At 31.0% G+C, this 14695-nt stretch overlaps 1 protein-coding gene across 2 annotated transcripts in view; it reads right to left on the reverse strand.

Annotated features, from left to right (window-relative positions):
• The window catches only part of PMCA (plasma membrane calcium-transporting ATPase 3), a 64827-nt gene that overhangs the window by 46393 nt on the left and 3739 nt on the right, over positions 1–14695 (reverse strand). The gene's annotated exons all lie outside the window — the stretch shown is intronic.

The following is a 14695-nucleotide window of genomic DNA, read 5'->3' on the forward strand; positions in this document are numbered from 1 at the left end:
TTGAATAAATTTTTGATGATTACGGCCGTATATAGTGAATATTGTTCCTGATTCCTGATAAATTCGAACCTTAAGGCTATCGACCAATGTCTGTGTATGGGAATCAAATAATGTTTTGTTCATTTGGTTTTATATACGATTTTCGTTCAATTATTTGGCCATACGATATTGTGCACATTGAATAAAAAGCGGCCAATTCTCAATGGACTAATTCAACAATGAAGAATAGCAAAAGAAAAAGTGAGGACGAGAACTAAAGAGAAAAGGCAACCAATGAAATTATTTAGCTGAAAAAAAGTGACAGGCTAAATTACAGAAAATTAACGAAATTAACAACAACAACAAACGAAAAACGATTGTCTTGTTTCATAATATCTATCATTATAAGTGATTCACAATTAAATCAAAAAATTCACATACACACAACACATTCAACAAATCATTGCTTCCTTTTGCTGATCGAAAAATTCAGATTCAAATTATGAATAAATTAAATTTGAATTTTGAAAATTCAAAACTAAACTATACGAAACCTTTCCTCTGTTGAAACGTTTGTAACCGTGAAAGCCAGGTTATTTTTCCAATTATGAACTATATTCAAATATGCTGCCATCTATCGACTATTCCAAACTGTTGTTGAATTTCATTTTTTCTCTTATTCGATACATCATGGAAATGGGTGAAAAAAAAACAGACACACACACACACAAAATATCGAATTAGCCCAATTTTGATGGCCATCATCATCCTATAAGCGTGTATAATATTTCAATCAAATTCAGTATTTAACAGTATTGGACCAAAAAACAAAGGATATTAGCGATTCTAGACATCGCAAACAGAAATAGAATAAACAAAAACTCGACGAATGGATGAATAAGAAGAAATCAACTTTGGAAATCACTTAACTAAATTACCAGTTATCCAAAACCAAACAATACTCATTATAAAAAGTGTATAAGAAGAAGCCAAAAATCAAATCAAAAAGGAGATTATTATTCTTGTTATTCTTGTTATTATTTCCATTCCAACACAACATAGACAAACTTTTCAAACATTATTCATTACATAACCAAGGTTGAATCTCTCATTCATGCTAGTTGAAGAAACCCATCAATATTGAATAACAAAAAAACGGAAGAATCATAAAAGATGCTTTATGTAATGAATAAAGATGGCCATCATCATCATGATTATCATCGTCATCATCATGCTAATACATAATATAGCACAGTTTTTGTAATGAATTTGCTATCACGCAGTCACTTTCATTCATTTGTTTCCTTGTTCATATCAAACATCTTTGTGCTTCTGGAATACGGTCATTTTCTGGCTATTTCATTATTACATGCAACAATGTCAAATGATGATGATGATGACAATCAAATCGTTTTTTGACTCGATCATCATCGTCATCATTGGACCAGTAAAGACAACTAGGCCAACATATGAATGAATAGAATAAAAGTAGAAATCAAAACCTATCATTAGTGAACGATAAAAAATTTTAGTGATGGCGTTTTTTCCTGAAACAGAATCAGATTCTCTCATCTATATTAATAGTGAAAAAACGATCATTTTCTATTCAACATAAAAGAAAAGCTGAATTAAAACTCTGACGATCATCATCATCATCATGATAATAGTATGGTCGTGAATCTTTATCAAACACAGTCACATATTGACCATTCACGATCCTTATTATTATTCCCAAATGGAAATCAGCAAAAAAAACTCCCAAGAGCTGGAATGCGAAACGGTGGCATGATAAATTTCAAAATAAATTTAAATTGATTACATTGTATAACCTTTGTGAGTGTTTTATTTTCAGTTTTTGGGTCTCTCACTCTCTCTCTTTGATCGAAAACAAGTCATTTTGTAACGCCCAAAAATTTGCTCGATGTTCTGACTGATTGATTCGTTTGTATGTGTTTGCTTGTTTAGTTTTTGTTGTTCAGTATCCTGATGAATAAATAAATGAAATGCAATCAATAGGAGTATGGAATCCAATTATCGAATCCGAATAGGAAATCGATCAGAAAATCTAAATTTGAATGGAAAAAGGAAACATCATTTCTATTGGCGTATATAAAGGGTATATATAATGCTATTATCATTGTCATTATGGTATATACTGCAAATGACTATCATCATGTTTCTAAAGTAAATGTGAAACTAAATTAGAATGAATAGTACTTCTGAAAAAAAAGAATTCGTTCATTCAAACTCAACTGTCCGCTCCATTATAGGACCAAACCATTATATTATATATTAATACCATCATCGATAAACAGTCAAACACCAATGAATATCTCACCAAGAGAAACAAAAAAAGCCAGAGGACATTATTATTGTTTATTATTATTTTTCTTTGTTATTGAAATGATGACAATGATGTTTTCGAGCATCGAAACACTCGGACAATACAATATGTTCCAAAGTTTTCAAACAAAACAAAAAAGACGATTAATAGAAATTGGAAATTGGAAATTGGAATTTCGTCTTTTCCGAAATTGAAACAATCAATATATAGTTTTGATGATGATAATAGATTCGGACAACCATGACCCGATTCTATTTCATTAGACACCAAACGAACAATCATCATGACATTCGATAGAATCACGTAATTTGAATCTGTGATAAAAAAAATAATTTTGAATAAAAACGATTTGACTTCGGTTTCTTCCCCACATTCAGCATCTATGTGGTGGAGAATCGAATTTAAATGAAAAAAGTTCTTGTTTTTTGCTGTTTTTCTATTAGCTTTATGCAAAATTATCAAAATGTTTGGTGTGGGCACAATCCGAATTTCCATTCAAAGCACATCTGGTCCTGTAATTTTTTTTGTTCTCATTCCCATATCTCCACAGTTCATCATATTGATGATGATGTTATGAATCTTTCAACCAAAATGGTTCCGAAATGTGAAAAAAATTGAAAACCACCAGCTGAACAGAAATAAATGCAAATCGAAATTAAAATGATTCACGATTCGGTCATTGTCATGGTGGGCCATTCAAAAAAACGTATGTTGTGATTACAAATATCAAATTGTTGTATTTTTGTCTAGCAATAACATCACAAATGTATTGAATAAAATTCAAAACCATAATAGCCAATGTGCATTAAATGTGTCGGGTTTGTACAGAAGTAAAATGCCCAAATCGATTATGGCTTCACATATATTTATATTATCAGAAGAGAGAATAAAGATTCTCTGTTTCTTTTTTCTGGCATTTATTCGATGTTTGATGGTCTATTTTTGAATATTTTTCATTTTTTGCCCATCAGGCGTATTTTATCATCATCACCATCCTTGGACAGTAATGATGAGTATATTTGGGAGAAAAAAGAAACGAAAAATAAAAAGTTGACTATCACTTAAAGTTGCTGTTTTCATTCTTTCAAGTTTGTTCGTGTGTTTATGTGGATGGAGCAATCAATTTTTTGTTTCACTGCGAATCAATAGGGATTCCATTGATGTTAATAATAACGATGAATATAATACATTACACTGGTTACTTGAACAATTCATTTCGAAACAAAGAGCCAAAAAATGGAAAAAATTGGAAAATAAATTTCCAGGAATTAACTAGATTCATAAACACACTTGACACAAAAAAGATAAACAATGAAAGCAAGGTTATCATCATCATCATCATCAATTAAACAGAATGATTTTTTTTACCACCAAAAAAATAGCTAACGGCTCTCACTTAGTCATTATTGTTATTATTATTATCGGCACACCTTGATATCGGCAATCATTTTTCATTTGACTTGATCAACACAAAAACCTGCATCGTATATCTTGTACATTGAAATAAATTGCAAACATACACACACATATAAAGTGACACACGCAAGTTGTTATTATTTTTATTTTCTTCATTCTGCCATTCATTCCAACAAGAACTGATGACCAAAACGAATTAACTCGATAAAAACGGACATTGCAATTTTTTCAGTATTCTGAGTTAACAGCAACAAAAAACGAGAAAAAACCATGAATTACAAAAATTTGACAAATCGATCCAATGAGAAAAAATGACCAACCAATAAACAATGGATTCATGAACGCAAGAATCAAATGTCAAACTTTGCGTGTGTGTCCGAATTCATAGTTGGTCCAATTGGTCAACACCATGGTGGAATCAGTTAACCATAATACCGATGATCGACTAACTGACTTGCTGAATAAATGAATGAACAATGACAACAAGAGAGAAATATCAAGATGATGATCGATTCGAGTCACGTTACTTGTCATCATCGCAATTATTAGTGAAGAATTTCGGGGTTTTGAATTGCATTAAAAAAAAATTTCTGCTTTTATTCTCTATCCATAGATTAGATCGCTCAAGTTTTATTCATACTAACAACGGAATGAAAAAAAATAGTAAATTATCACTACATTTGCTTTCGATAACCACCATCATCATTATTATTCAATCATAACCAATATGAGTGAAAACAAAATATCTGAAAATTGATCAAAAAATAAACTTTGGCCTGTAACTATGAATGGTAAGAAATAGAAAAATCCGGGTTCAATTTCAATTTAAATCAGCATGAGGTTGATGGTGGCTATGGATTGACCAAATTGACGTAATATGTGTGCGTGTTTGCTAACCAAATTCTATAAAACTATTGTGGCGTTTTTTAAACAACAAAATAAAAATTCCCACATAGCACAGAGAAAAAACTTTGAAAACAAGACTTGAATTTGAAATAAACTTGGATCCATCACCAATATATATGGCTATATGAATGGCATTTGACTGAATGTATTGAACATAACTCCAAAATGAAAAACAGATCTAGACTGAATGGAAAAGGGCAAAGGAAATTGAATTGTGTGCGTGTGTGTGTGTATGTGTGTGTGTGTGTGTGTGTGTGCAAACATCCGAATAGTGTAGAATAAATTTTGGTAGATAATAATAAAATAAAATAGATTGTGAAAAACACACATACACCGAACAGAATATCTGATCCATCAATATGTGTGTCTGAATAGAGAAATGAATTTCATCCATTTTTGCCATGTTTTTCATCATCACTAAAGTTAATAGCAACAACAACAACAACAACAACAATTGACCAGAAATTTATGATTCAAACTTAAATACATAGAAAATCTGGTGGAAATGGATGTCTCTGTCTCTATGATATAAATCATTGAATGGAATAAAATGAAATGAAGAGAAAGAAAAAAGGAAATGTTCAATTCAAATATACTACAAATCGTGGCCGTTTGTTTACGACGACGATTATCATTATTATATATGAACCGCAAGCCTAAACGCGAAAACAAACAAAAACAAATTTTTCTTTTCCGTTTCTGGAACATGTTTACAGAACAATCGCCGACATTACAGATGTGTACGGACCATATGTGTGTGTGTGTGTGTTGTCGATGATTGTTCTTCTGTTGCCAACATCACAATGGATAAAAAAAAATTTTTTATTTCACTGAAAATTCAACCAGATCTTTTTTTTCATTTTTCTTTATTCTGTCATTGTGTTTATTGACAATTGAGTCCAGAGCAGAATCGAAAATGATCGTTTTCTTTTTGTTGTCGAATCGTTAGTGTTGATAAGTTGTTTGCTACAATTGGGATGCCCAACAAATACCATTACTACCATCACCATCATCATTAACGCAATAACAATTGGAAACGAATGTTTTGTACAACAAAAAAAAATCAAATAAAAAATGAAATTCAATTGCTCACACCAAACGTGTGTGCGTGTTCGTGATATGATCGATTCAACAAAAAAAAAATTTCTTTCATTTGTCTGTCTGTCATGTTGTATTTAGTTTTTTCTTGTATGTGTGAAACATTTTTTCGAAAATAAAATTTTAATTTTAATTTAAAAAAAAATCTGAAACGAAAAAACTAATTGTCTGTCAGTAATGATGGTCGGCCATTCGGATACACAAAATTTCTTTCTGGACACTAATCATGAGAGAATTCTCTACTATCAATGAAATGAAGAACCGGAAAAAATGAATGACGATAATGACGACACAGCGACTGTATGAAAAGCGAAACATTTAAAGATGAATGATTAACTAATATTACCGAATATCGTAGGGTTGCCATACGTTCGGATTTAGTCCGGCCATGTCCGGAATTTCAGTAATCTTCTTGCAATGATTGTCTATGGTGACGATATGGTTGAGAAACACTGATCACTGGATTGTCGGGACTTTTGTTTAGAAAAATATGGTTGGCCTAAACTGAATTGTAAACTTTGCTGTGTTGTAATGAAAACGACCGATCACCCAGTCTAGTGGACCTAATCGATCATTCCTAAATAATTCGCTTTCTTCATTTATTTTTAGAGTTTTGATACACACACTCGCATTACAAATTCGATAATAAAAATTTCTGCCCTTGACTTGAAATAAGAGTGTCATTTTATGACATGAGATGGTGAGAAAATCTTCATTTCCTGTCGATTGCCACACAGATACAATATCAGAAAATGGAATCGATGATGAAGAAGAAAATAATGATTATCATAAACAATTAATATTAATATATGATGATGATACATCCAAATGACTAGTCATAGATACACACACACACAGAGAGAGAGAGAGAGAGAGAGAGAGAGAGAGAGAGAGAGAGAGAGAGAGAGAGAGAGAGAGAGAGAGAGAGAGAGAGAGAGAGAGAGAGAGAGAGAGAGAGAGAGAGAGAGAGAGAGAGAGAATGAAAATTGGTTTCAGTTTTTTTTTGTTTTTTAATAAAAAGTTTCTCTCTTTTGGGCTGCCACATCGTTTATTGAATAATAGATGATTATGATTATGAACAATTGAACTAGGTATAACAATGATGCGTGAGTGATTGTGTGTGGGTGAAACATATGAATACAATTCCATTTTTCATCATTCAAACATCTCACATTTGAAGAAAAAGAGAAAAAGAAAATTGAAAATCAATTGATTCATATTCGTTATTCGTTATTCGTTATTACATTTCATTTCAATCATCATTTCCAACAATCTGTATGTTATGGGCCATAAAGATTGTTTCCACCAGAAAAAAATGTTGTTGTTCAAGATCATGATGATGGTGGAAACAACTACCGATTTACGAATGAATGAGATAAAAATTATATCAAATCAAATTGAATCGAAATAAGAACATAGACACAAAGGGAGTGAGAAAAAAACAAAGTGAGCAACGATGATGATGATGATGAGAATGAAATTGTTCATCAGACCGAAATAGTTGCATTGTGTTCTGTTTTCCATTCATTCGAATAGAATTGAATGAAATGAAATGAATTGAAAAGATCGATAGGATATAAGGATTGTGTGTGTGTACGCTAATATGCAATTGAATCGAAAATATGAATGAATGAATGAATGAATGAATGAACCATAGACAAGACACACTTTGGGGGCGTCAAAATCAGTAGTGTAGTGATGCCGATAGACCGACCGATCGACCGGAAATATGTCGTGTCATTTTCTATCGTCCTTTTAAGTATTTAAGTATTGTTTTATTATTGTCATTTTTCTTTTCTCAATTTTTCCATTTATTCCTATGTTGGTTGGTTAAATAAAGAAATAAAACCACTACGCAGCTATATCATCAAGACATTTTTTAGGATTATAACGACGAAGATGATGATGATGATGATAGAATAGAGAGAAAGGAGAAGACAATAGATTCCTTTTCTATTTTCACTTTGGCTTTGAATTTTGTAAAATTTCAACTCCATTCCCCTTGTTATTATAATGATGATGACGATATAAGTCGCTTTCAACACTCAGACAAACAAGAGAAAAAGATTCTCGAAACAATTCAAAAACCATTGAATCTGGTTCCAGAAAAATTGAATGGACTTTTTTGCTCAGTTAGACCAAATAAAAATGATGAAAAGCAAAATTATGGATCGCTTAAACTCGAAACTTTTTTCAACAAACAAGGAGAGAGAAAAAATAATAAATAGAAATAGTCTATCCAAGCAATCATTGAAGGGGCCTTTTTTCTCTAAAATTATTGTGATATCCCGCAGGGTATTAGTAGGGTAACAACAAATAAAAAATGGTCCAGAAAAAAATACACACACACACACACACACACACACGCAGAAATTGCTGGCATATTATTGCTGTCGATTGCTTGCTTCAGAAGAACCAACACGAAAAACCAAGAGAAAAAAGGGAAAAAACATTATATCCACAAAGATATGTTTGTATTGTATCCAGAACAAGGACATCGAGAAATCAAGACACCGGAACAAAAATCAACCAAGCGAAAATTTTTTTTTCTTTCCAAAGATGTATATCCCTTTCCTATTTTTTTTTATTTTGTTTCTTGATGTGGTAGTGGGGGTTCTTTAACGGATTTCGTTCATCACTTTTTTACTTTGTATACACAAGAACGATGGTAGCAAATTGAGGAAAGGGAAAAAACATGAAAAAACTTTTTTTTCTTTTCCGTTTTATGTTTTTCAGATGACTTTGACAATACTGATGATGATCATTGATCTTTCAGTTTTTGTTTCTGTTCCCCTTATAATATACCGTCCACATCATATCAAACATACAATGAGAGAAAGAGAGATTGGTTACAGTATAGCTACAGAGAGAAAAAAGTTTTGAGGAACAAAACAAATTTTTTCCATTTTCATTTATCCATTTATTCATTCATTGAATTGGCCTATTTTTCAAGAAGAAAAAAAATGATTATGTTTTTTGCACAAACAAATCAAGAAAAAAGGAAAGTAAGTAAAAAATCTATTTCCATTGACCTTTATGACCAGAAAGTTGTGGAAAGTTTCTCTCTCTCTCTCTCTCTCTCCTTTTCCTTGATCGAAATTGAAATTGAAATTGAAACTGAAACCATCAATGTGTATGTGCGTTTGTATGAACATGAAGGGCAAAAAAAGTTGTTACCAAATTTCAATATATAATCCGGATAGAAAAAGCAAATGGAAATAATAAAAATAAAATAAACGAAAATGATATTTCAAAATCGACATTCGATTTTCTCTCTCTCTCTCTCTCTCTCTCTTTACTCAATCTGGGAAACGCCACGAATTGTAGAAAGGAAACAAGATATAAAAAAATTATGAAAAGAAATGGAAAGAAACATATTAAACACGAAAAAATGATGACGTCAAATCAAAAATGTTGGTGTTTGTATGGGCCAGACAATTCCAGTGAATTGAATATTGTCGAATTGGAACACATACACTTTTTCTATTGGAATTTACAAATTCAGTACAGCTTGATTTGACAACAACAGCAACACGACAACAAGTTCGAATAAATAATAAAGAAAAAAACTTTGACTAGCCCAGGTGTAAAGCAATTTGAGCTTCTCGTGTTGATTTTTTTCCATTTGTATCATGTATGTAATTTTCGTTCCTTTTTGGTTGTTGTTGTTGTTCTTTGGATGAATTTTCTATTTTTTCATCACTATTTTCAGTCGTTGTCCATTTCGAAAAACAAATTCAAGGCTGAAAGAGGAATGAAAATTCGAGACATTATCGATCTATTTGAATGTGATGTGCATGTAATTGAAATTGAAGTGAGTGAATAGAAAAATGTGACAAACTTGATCAGATTATTAATCGACTGATTGATTTGGAATTAAATTGAATTATCAAAAAAAGAACGAGATGAGAATTTGGTTCATTTAGATTTTGATTTTTTTTTCTTTTCACTCATCAAGTATCATTGCCAGTGTGCATATCATAGCATCATCATCAAATTGTAGAAAAATCATGCAACTAAGCAAACAACATTTATTCCAATCAAATTGAAATTGAATTAGATTGTCATTCTCTATTATTGGTATTCCCATTCATTTTTCCATCGATTTGTTGTTGTGGTCGCTTCGTTTTCTTTTCTTCCCATATCAATACAATCACATTGGTTTAAGCAATCTTGCATTATGGTCAATAAAATTATTGAATTTTTTATTTTAAAAAAAGACAAATTCTGAAAATGAAATGAAATAAATCCAAATATTTACACAAAATATTATTGGAACCAAAGATTTCAGCAAAACTATTGCAAAACTAATAATTACCGAATCATAAAGAAAATAAAACTAGAATTGATTCTGATTCTGAATGGATGTGCACCCGAAAGAAATTTTGTTGGTCAGCACCGATAACAACAATCGATCTTGTAATGGGTCTTCAATGTTTGTAACAGTTAGCCAGTTATTTGAAAGAATTTCTTCCGTTCTTACATTTGCTGCAAATTCAGCTTCAGCTAAACTAACTGAAAATCAAATATCTATTTGTTAGAGGCGAAAAATTAAAAAAAATTTGTCGCTGATAATGATAATTTTCTGCTTAAATCGATCAATTGATGTCCTCAGGAATGGCAAGATTACTTTACTCTACTATTTCCATCTCACAGTAGCATCGAGAAAGCAGAAAGAATGGAAACAATTCCAAATTAAATTTACAAAAAATTTTCCGAGCAACAACTATCACATGATGGAAGAATATAAAACGAATGGAGTGAAAACCCGTCGAACCTATAGCCAATATTGTTCAATAAATAAAATTATCAAATTATTAAATTTTATTTATTCTAGTTTAATTATGCAATAATTGTTTCTTTCCTTTTGTACTATTTTTGGTTTTGTATTTTTCTTAAATACCCTTGTATTTATATGGAGCAAGGGTTTTCTTGTTTTTGTATTAATAAATAAATAATAATAATAAATAATAATAAATAAAATTATCATCATCATTTCCTTTTATTTTTTGGTTTTCGTTTATTTCGTTTATACAATAATAGTAATAGTAATCATATGAGTTAACTTGCTCTTCTTCTTTTTCTTCATTCTCTCTGCCAATGTTTGCAACTGCAACTTTCTCAATCAAACAACATCGTATCCAGTCTATCAAGAGCCCAAAAATATATTAAGAATCATAAATTGAAGCGAAATCAAATTGATCTTTGTATGTTGTTTGTTTGTGTCCAAGTGTGAGTGGGTAAGCGGGTTCTGGAATGGAGTAAAAGAATTTTCGTTTCACGGAAAAAAAATTCGACTAAAGAAAAATTGATAGGAGAAAAAACAGAAAAACGGTAGAGAGAGAGAGATAGAACAAAACTAGACATGCCAAGCAAATAGATCAACAAAAAAGTGAAGAGATGGGTAGATAATAAAAAACTGAAAACCTCAACTAACCTAGATTGCTGTCCTAGCATACAAAGCAAAAGAGGAAAAATGAAAGAAAATGTCATCAATCACCACAATATGGAGCGACCATTTGAAGAACCAAAGAAAAACCGATCCGATCCAAAAAAAACTGGCAAACTCAAGCTAGCCATTTTCATTCGTCAAAAAGACACCGTAGAAATAGGAATATAAAAGAATGGAACGGTTGTAGGTCAAAATCCCGAAAACAAAAACCCCGAAAACCGAAACGCCGAAACCAAATGACCGAAAAAAAATTATCCCGAAAACAAAAACCCCGAAAACAAAAACCCCGAAAAAAAATTATCCCGAAAAAAAATTATCCCGAAAACAAAAACCCCGAAAAAAATTACCCCGAAAACAAAAACCCCGAAAACAAAAACGTAGAAAATGGCTTGTTCCCTTAAACTTTAAATGAACGGAGATTAACACTATTACTGTGAGAAATTTCATGTACCGGTATGTATTCTACGAAAAGAAGTCATTAGATCTAGTTTATTCATCATACAATCACCACAAGTTTTAAATTTTAAATTAATATCTAGATATTCATGATGATATTTTTTAATTTGTTGTCAATAATCCATAGATTAAATGAAATTTCATTTTTTGTTATTTGGGCCAAATTTTCTTCAAAATTTATCTTAAAACCGCCTTCAATCAATTTTCGAACTGAAACCTCCATAGGCCACATCTTTCAATTTGGTTTTGGTTCAATAACAACATTACCAATTTTTCTCTGATGTAATTGTATTACCATTAGCCAATTCAAATTCAATCTGTTTATCTTCTTGATCCATAAGTAAATTTTTATCAATCGTTGTATGAGAAGTACATCCAGAATCAAGTATCCAGATATCTGATAATTTTTCAGCACATTTCAACAACAACGATTTTGCAGCTTTCTTCTCCTTTTTGTTATTTGATTTCGTGAAAATGATGAGCTAGAAGAAGATTTATCATTAGATGATGTTGATGGAGAAACTTCTGTTTTATTGGAATCAATTTTTCGTTTCATCCAACATCCTTCAACTTTATGTCCAATTTTATGGCAAAATGGGCATTTTATATTATTTTTAAACTTTTTCTTGAGATTGAGATTTGGCCTTTTCATCATATACAATGAATTCATTCATGATGTTGTTCATCATAATTCGATCAGCCAGTTGTTCAAATTTTGAATTTGATCGTAACATGCTCATAATAATCACGCAACGATGTTTATCAGTGTATTTACACGATTCTGATTCAATCGATTCAAATTTGACAATAACTGTTTCTAGCCTTGTTTTCAAAGAACTACTTTTATATGAACATGTTGTAGTGAGAATCAAACGAATGCAAAATGAACAATATTTAATAATAAATAAAGGTTAATCGTAGCTGAATAACGCTACTCTTATAAATATTGCACAAACATAATTGTTAAGTAATTACATTACTACAACAGAACATTGGCTGGCTTCAGTAAAATCAGCATTTCGAAGTTGTGGTAAATAGATCAACAGATTTCAAACTATGTTGTAAATTTTGAACCGGAATTTTAGTTTGTCTTTGCTCAATATCCATAATCGATGTGGTTATGATAATGTTCGGTTGCTAGCTTATATTGTGGACATTCTTCACAGAAAACTGAATAATTGACATTTAATTCAGAACTAGACTAATTTTTCCTGTGTTGATATCACCACAAACAATAAGCACAACTAAATAATTGACTAGATGAAGTGTATGTTCTTGATTCATGATTACCATGGCATTTTGAGCAGACTAGAGCATTTTTACATTTTCCAGTTTATGGTCAAAACGTAGGCATTTGTGACATTGTCCTACAGAAATATTGTTCTTTGACGTGCAATATTTAATTGGGTACCATTTTTTCGGTCAGTAAAATGAGGGGTTGGTCAGTAATTTTTTAAAAGTTTTGGTCAGTTGAAAACGATCGGTAAATATATCAATTTTGGTCAGTTTTTCATGTGAATGATCAGTTAATTTAATAAATTGTCCGTTTTCAAACTTGAGGTGAAACATCCAAAATTACAAATTTCGCTCCAACACGATCTTTTTTGAGAAGGCAAATTGATGTCAATTTATCGTCAATACGATTCATTGACCGAATCAATTAGGATTCGAATTATATAATTTATATTACATTATATTATTATATTATTCATTTATATTATATTATTATCACCATTTGTTCGTTTAAAATTGGAAATTTAAATCCAAATTTCACTTATTTATCTTTGATTCTATTCAGTTTGGTCGAATAATTCTTTAAGCTTTAAAGTTTAAGGGAACAAGCCATTTTCTACGTTTTTGTTTTCGGGGTTTTTGTTTTCGGGATAATTTTTTTTCGGGATAATTTTTTTTCGGGGTTTTTGTTTTCGGGATTTTTGTTTTCGGGATAATTTTTTTTCGGGATAATTTTTTTTCGGGGTTTTTGTTTTCGGTCATTTGGTTTCGGTGTTTCGGTTTTCGGGGTTTTTGTTTTCGGGATTTTGACCTACAACCGAATGGAACAAATAAAGAAACCGAAGAAGAAAAAACAGCTTTCCTTTACGATGATGATGATGATGTTGGATAACGTCGTCGCATAACACACATTAAGGCATAATCATTTCTATAACGGCCGTAACAAAGTGCTACTAGCAGCAGTGAGTTATATATAAATATAAATAAATATATTATAAATATAAATGTTTTTCCCTTTCTCAATAAAAATCATTTCATTTCAAAGCACATTATTGCATACAACAATCAAATTGATGCCACATAATCGTCTTTTTTTGGTTTCAACGTCAATGCGCCGTCGTCATGGTATTTTTTTCATCATTTTTGATCTGGTTATCATTGTTGCGTGTATTTTTTCCATGTTCGTTTATTGCCATGTCTTCAATGTCGAATGTGTGTTTCGGGTTTGATTTTCAAATCAAGTGAAAAACAAAGAAAATTCATAATCTATTGGACACTGATTAGAATGTGAAAAAAATGACGCGAAACCTATTTATTTATTAAGATTCGAAAATCTGATACAAATGAAAATTGACAATAACTCAACAAATAGACCAAACATTACATAATTTGACCTTTCAACGTTCTGCAACACACACAAACACAATTTAGAAGCTAGAATGGAAAAGAAATTTTCAACAGTTAATTCTTGCCACTAACCATTAAGAAGAAGTGAACATGAAAAACAAATATTCATTCATTTGCTTTGAATTCAAACGGTTTGTTTGTTGATTTTATTTTTTGAGAATCAATACAACCCCGATCACCAAGTTACACAAACAAACAAAACTTTAAACAAGAAAACAACAAAGAACAAACTTTTTTTTCTGGTAAAAAAGATACGGAAATATTGAATTGACAAAGCAGTGTGAAGATATGAGAAACAACTAAAGAATCCGATCATGTAGGATATGGGCCTCGTTCATTATGGAATTCGCCTCATTCTTTATCTAGCCAATTTATCTATTTATCTATTTATATAATAATAATAT

Source organism: Dermatophagoides farinae, chromosome 5 (genome assembly GCF_024713945.1).
Source record: "Dermatophagoides farinae isolate YC_2012a chromosome 5, ASM2471394v1, whole genome shotgun sequence".
NCBI classification, from domain to species: Eukaryota; Metazoa; Arthropoda; class Arachnida; order Sarcoptiformes; family Pyroglyphidae; genus Dermatophagoides; species Dermatophagoides farinae.